At 33.2% G+C, this 6,906-nt stretch overlaps 1 non-coding gene across 1 annotated transcript; it reads left to right on the top strand.

Annotated features, from left to right (window-relative positions):
- The first annotated feature begins 1,055 nt into the window (after window positions 1–1,055).
- Window positions 1,056–1,189, top strand: LOC142222850 (small Cajal body-specific RNA 14). The gene has a single exon (XR_012718444.1).
- The last annotated feature ends 5,717 nt before the right edge of the window (window positions 1,190–6,906 follow it).

Genomic DNA, 6,906 nt, shown 5'->3' with positions numbered 1-6,906 from the left:
CTGCAAACATGTTATGATTGCAGCAAACATGTTATGGTTGCAGCAAACATAACATGTTTGGCACTAAAAAAATAACATGTTTGTTGCCATACTATGGTTGCGGCACCAAAAATAACATGTTTGCTGCAAACATAACATGTTTGCTGCAAACATAACATGTTTGCTGCAAACATAATATGTTTGGTGCATAACATGTCATGATTTTTGCAAACATATTATGATTGCTGCAACCATAATATTTTTGACCCAAAAATAACATGTTTGTTACAGCAAACATATTATGTTAGCAGCAAACATGTTATGGTTGCAGCAAACATGTTATGGTTGCAGCAAACATAACATGTTTGGAACTAAAAAATGTTTGTTGCAACCATACTATGTTTGTTGCAACCATACTATGTTTGCGGCAACCATAATATGTTTGCGGCAACCATAATATGTTTGGCACCAAAAATAACATGTTTGCTGCAAACATAATATGTTTGGTGCATAACATATTATGGTTGCTGCAAACATGTTATGATTGTTGCAAACATATTATGATTGCTGCAACCATAATATTTTTTACCCCAAAAATAGCATGTTTGTTACAGCAAACATGTTATGATTGCAGCAAACATGTTATGGTTGCAGCAAACATGTTATGGTTGCGGCAAACATAACATGTTTGGCACTAAAAAATAACATGCTTGTTGCAACCATACTATTTTTGCGGCAACCATAATATGTTTGGCACCAAAAATAACATGTTTGCTGCAAACATACTATGTTTGCGACAACCATAATATGTTTGCGGCAAACATGTTATGGTTGCAGCAAACATAACATGTTTGGCACTAAAAATAACATGTGTGTTGCAAACATAATATGTTTGCTGCATAACATATTATGGTTGCTGCAAACATATTATAGTTGCAGCAAACATGCTATTTTTGGGTCAAAAATATTATGGTTGCAGCAATCATAGTATGTTTGCGGCAACCATAATATGTGTGCAACAAACATATTATGATTACAAGAAACATATTATGTTTGCAGCAAACATGTTATTTTGGGTGCCAAACATATTATGTTTGCTGCAACCATAATAAGTTTGCAGCAAACATAGTATGTTTGGCACCAAAAATAACATGTTTGCTACAAACATAATATGTTTGGAGCATAACATATTATGGTTGCCGCAAACATAGTATGTTTGGCACCAAAAATAACATGCTTGCTGCAAACATAATATGTTTGGTGCATAATATATTATGGTTCCAGCAAACATGTTATGATTGTTGCAAACATATTATGATTGCTGCAACCATAATATTTTTGACCCAAAAATAGCATGTTTGTTACAGCAAAAATATTATGTTTGCAGCAAACATGCTATGGTTGCAGCAAACATAACATGTTTGGCACCAGAAATGTTATGTTTGCTGCATTATATATTATGGTTGCCGCAAGCATATTATAGTTGCAGAAAACATATTATGTTTGCTGCAAACATGCGATATATATGTATTAGAAGTTTAGGAAAATTAGACATTTTTACAACTTTTCGACTAAGCAGTGGCGATTTAACAAAGAAAATGTTGGTATTTTGACCATTTTTGTCAAAATCAGAAAAACATATATATGGGAGCTATATCTAAATTTGAACCGATGTCAACCAAATTTGGCACGCATAGTTACAATGCTAATTCTACTCCCTATGCAAAATTTCAACTAAATCGGAGCAACTAAACTAAATTTCAACTAAAGCCTCGGTGGGCAAATGAGTGTAAATCGGGCGAAAGCCATATATGGGAGCTATATCTAACTCTGAACAGATTTGGCTGATATTTTGCAAGTTTTTCGAGACTCATAAAATATTCCGATGTATGGAATTTGAGGAAGATCGGTTGATATACACGCCAATTATGATCAGATCGGTGAAAAATATATATGGCAGCTATATCTAAATCTGAACCGATTTTTTCCAAAGCCAAAGGACAATCGGACTAAAACTGCACCACTTTGTAGATCTAAATTTTCGATACCATATCACATCCGTCAAATGTGTTGGGTGCTATATATAAAAGTTTGTCCCAAATACATACATTGAAATATCACTCGATTTGGACAGAATTTGATAGACTTTTACAAAATCTATACTCTAAAAATTTAAGTTGGCTAATGCACTAGGGTGGAACACAATATGGGAAACATTTAAATCTGAAGCAACTTTAAGGAAACTTCGTAAAAGTTTATTTTTGATTTATTGCAGCAAACATGTTATTTTTGGTGCCAAACATGTTATGTTTATATGATAGTATCTTTGGCACCAAAAATAACATGTTTGCTGCAAACATAATATATTTGGTGCATAACATATTATGGTTGCCGCAAACAAAAATAACATGTTTGCTGCAAACATAATATGTTTGGTGCATAACATATTATGGTTGCAGCAATCATAACATGTTTGCGGAAACCATAATATGTTTGCGGCAACCATAATATGTTTGGCACCAAAAATAACATGTTTGCTGCAAACATAATATGTTTGGTGCATAACATATTATGGTTGCTGCAAACATATTATGATTGCTGCAACCATAATATTTTTGACCCAAAAATAGCATGTTTGTTACATCAAACATGTTATGGTTGCAGCAAACATGTTATGGTTGCAGCAAACATAACATGTTTGGCACTAAAAAAATAACATGTTTGTTGCAACCATACTATGTTTGCGGCAACCATAATATGTTTGGCACCAAAAATAACATGTTTGCTGCAAACATAATATGTTTGGTGCATAACATATTATGGTTGCAGCAAACATGTTATGATTGTTGCAAACATATTATGATTGCTGCAACCATATTATGATTGCTGCATATGTTATGCTGCAAACATGTTATGATTGTTGCAAACATATTATGATTGCTGCAACCATAATATTTTTGACCCCAAAAATAGCATGTTTGTTACAGCAAACATATTATGTTTGCTGCAAACATGTTATGATTGCAGCACTAAAAAAATAACACGTTTGTTGCCATGCTATGGTTGCGGCACCAAAAATAACATGTTTGCTGCAAACATAACATGTTTGCTGCAAATATAATATGTTTGGTGCATAACATGTTATGATTGTTGCAAACATATTATGATTGCTGCAACCATAATATTTTTGACCCAAAAATAACATGTTTGTTACAGCAAACATATTATGTTTGCAGCAAACATGTTATGGTTGCAGCAAACATACTATGTTTGCGACAACCATAATATTTTTGCAGCAAACATGTTATGGTTGCAGCAAACATAACATGTTTGGAACTAAAAAATGTTTGTTGCAACCATACTATGTTTGTTGCAACCATACTATGTTTGCGGCAACCATAATATGTTTGGCACCAAAAATAACATGTTTGCTGCAAACATAATATGTTTGGTGCATAACATATTATGGTTGCTGCAAACATAGGAAAATTAGAGACATTTTTACAACTTTTCGACTAAGCAGTGGCGATTTAACAAAGAAAATGTTGGTATTTTGACCATTTTTGTCAAAATCAGAAAAACATATATATGGGAGCTATATCTAAATTTGAACCGATGTCAACCAAATTTGGCACGCATAGTTACAATGCTAATTCTACTCCCTATGCAAAATTTCAACTAAATCGGAGCAACTAAACTAAATTTCAACTAAAGCCTCGGTGGGCAAATGAGTGTAAATCGGGCGAAAGCCATATATGGGAGCTATATCTAACTCTGAACAGATTTGGCTGATATTTTGCAAGTTTTTCGAGACTCATAAAATATTCCGATGTATGGAATTTGAGGAAGATCGGTTGATATACACGCCAATTATGATCAGATCGGTGAAAAATATATATGGCAGCTATATCTAAATCTGAACCGATTTTTTCCAAAGCCAAAGGACAATCGGACTAAAACTGCACCACTTTGTAGATCTAAATTTTCGATACCATATCACATCCGTCAAATGTGTTGGGTGCTATATATAAAAGTTTGTCCCAAATACATACATTGAAATATCACTCGATTTGGACAGAATTTGATAGACTTTTACAAAATCTATACTCTAAAAATTTAAGTTGGCTAATGCACTAGGGTGGAACACAATATGGGAAACATTTAAATCTGAAGCAACTTTAAGGAAACTTCGTAAAAGTTTATTTTTGATTTATTGCAGCAAACATGTTATTTTTGGTGCCAAACATGTTATGTTTATATGATAGTATCTTTGGCACCAAAAATAACATGTTTGCTGCAAACATAATATATTTGGTGCATAACATATTATGGTTGCCGCAAACAAAAAAAAAAAGAGCTATATCTAACTCTGAACAGATTTGGCTGATATTTTGCAAGTTTTTCGAGACTCATAAAATATTCCGATGTATGGAATTTGAGGAAGATCGGTTGATATACACGCCAATTATGATCAGATCGGTGAAAAATATATATGGCAGCTATATCTAAATCTGAACCGATTTTTTCCAAAGCCTTTGAGCCGAAACAGGACCCTATACCAAATTGTAGGACAATCGGACTAAAACTGCACCACTTTGTAGATCTAAATTTTCGATACCATATCACATCCGTCAAATGTGTTGGGTGCTATATATAAAAGTTTGTCCCAAATACATACATTGAAATATCACTCGATTTGGACAGAATTTGATAGACTTTTACAAAATCTATACTCTAAAAATTTAAGTTGGCTAATGCACTAGGGTGGAACACAATATGGGAAACATTTAAATCTGAAGCAACTTTAAGGAAACTTCGTAAAAGTTTATTTTTGATTTATTGCAGCAAACATGTTATTTTTGGTGCCAAACATGTTATGTTTATATAATAGTATCTTTGGCACCAAAAATAACATGTTTGCTGCAAACATAATATATTTGGTGCATAACATATTATGGTTGCCGCAAACAAAAATAACATGTTTGCTGCAAACATAATATGTTTGGTGCATAACATATTATGGTTGCAGCAAACATGTTATGATTGTTGCAAACATATTATGATTGCTGCAACCATAATATTTTTGACCCCAAAAATAGCATGTTTGTTACAGCAAACATATTATGTTTGCAGCCAACATGTTATGGTTGCAGCAAACATAACATGTTTGCAGCAAACATGTTATGGTTGCAGCAAACATGTTATTGTTGCAGCAAACATAACATGTTTGGTACTAAAAAATAACATGTTTGTTGCAACCATACTATGTTTGCGGCAACCATAATATGTTTGCGGCAACCATAATATGTTTGCGGCAACCATAATATGTTTGCGGCAACCATAATATGTTTGGCACCAAAAATAACATGTTTGCTGCAAACATAATATGTTTGGTGCATAACATATTATGGTTGCTGCAAACATATTATGATTGCTGCAACCATAATATTTTTGACCCAAAAATAGCATGTTTGTTACATCAAACATGTTATGGTTGCAGCAAACATGTTATGGTTGCAGCAAACATAACATGTTTGGCACTAAAAAAATAACATGTTTGTTGCAACCATACTATGTTTGCGGCAACCATAATATGTTTGGCACCAAAAATAACATGTTTGCTGCAAACATAATATGTTTGGTGCATAACATATTATGGTTGCAGCAAACATGTTATGATTGTTGCAAACATATTATGATTGCTGCAACCATATTATGATTGCTGCATATGTTATGCTGCAAACATGTTATGATTGTTGCAAACATATTATGATTGCTGCAACCATAATATTTTTGACCCCAAAAATAGCATGTTTGTTACAGCAAACATATTATGTTTGCTGCAAACATGTTATGATTGCAGCAAACATGTTATGGTTGCAGCAAGCATAACATGTTTGGCACTAAAAAAATAACATGTTTGTTGCCATACTATGGTTGCGGCACCAAAAATAACATGTTTGCTGCAAACATAACATGTTTGCTGCAAACATAATATGTTTGGTGCATAACATGTTATGATTGTTGCAAACATATTATGATTGCTGCAACCATAATATTTTTGACCCAAAAATAACATGTTTGTTACAGCAAACATATTATGTTTGCAGCAAACATGTTATGGTTGCAGCAAACATATTATGTTTGCGACAACCATAATATGTTTGCAGCAAACATGTTATGGTTGCAGCAAACATAACATGTTTGGAACTAAAAAATGTTTGTTGCAACCATACTATGTTTGTTGCAACCATACTATGTTTGCGGCAACCATAATATGTTTGGCACCAAAAATAACATGTTTGCTGCAAACATAATATGTTTGGTGCATAACATATTATGGTTGCTGCAAACATGTTATGATTGTTACAAACATATTATGATTGCTGCAACCATAATATTTTTTACCCCAAAAATAGCATGTTTGTTACAGCAAACATGTTATGATTGCAGCAAACATGTTATGGTTGCAGCAAACATAACATGTTTGGCACTAAAAAATAACATGCTTGTTGCAACCATACTATTTTTGCGGCAACCATAATATGTTTGGCACCAAAAATAACATGTTTGCTGCAAACATACTATGTTTGCGACAACCATAATATGTTTGCGGCAAACATGTTATGGTTGCAGCAAACATGTTATGGTTGCAGCAAACATAACATGTTTGGCACTAAAAATAACATGTGTGTTGCAAACATAATATGTTTGCTGCATAACATATTATGGTTGCTGCAAACATATTATAGTTGCAGCAAACATGTTATTTTGGGTGCCAAACATATTATGTTTGCTGCAACCATAATAAGTTTGCAGCAAACATAGTATGTTTGGCACCAAAAATAACATGCTTGCTGCAAACATAATATGTTTGGTGCATAATATATTATGGTTGCAGCAAACATGTTATGATTGTTGCAAACA

The sequence above is a fragment of the Haematobia irritans genome, chromosome 1 (genome assembly GCF_050003625.1).
Source record: "Haematobia irritans isolate KBUSLIRL chromosome 1, ASM5000362v1, whole genome shotgun sequence".
Taxonomy (NCBI): Eukaryota; Metazoa; Arthropoda; class Insecta; order Diptera; family Muscidae; genus Haematobia; species Haematobia irritans.
The sequence above is the reverse complement of the archived record's forward strand: the minus strand, read 5'-3'. Positions and strand labels throughout refer to the sequence as shown.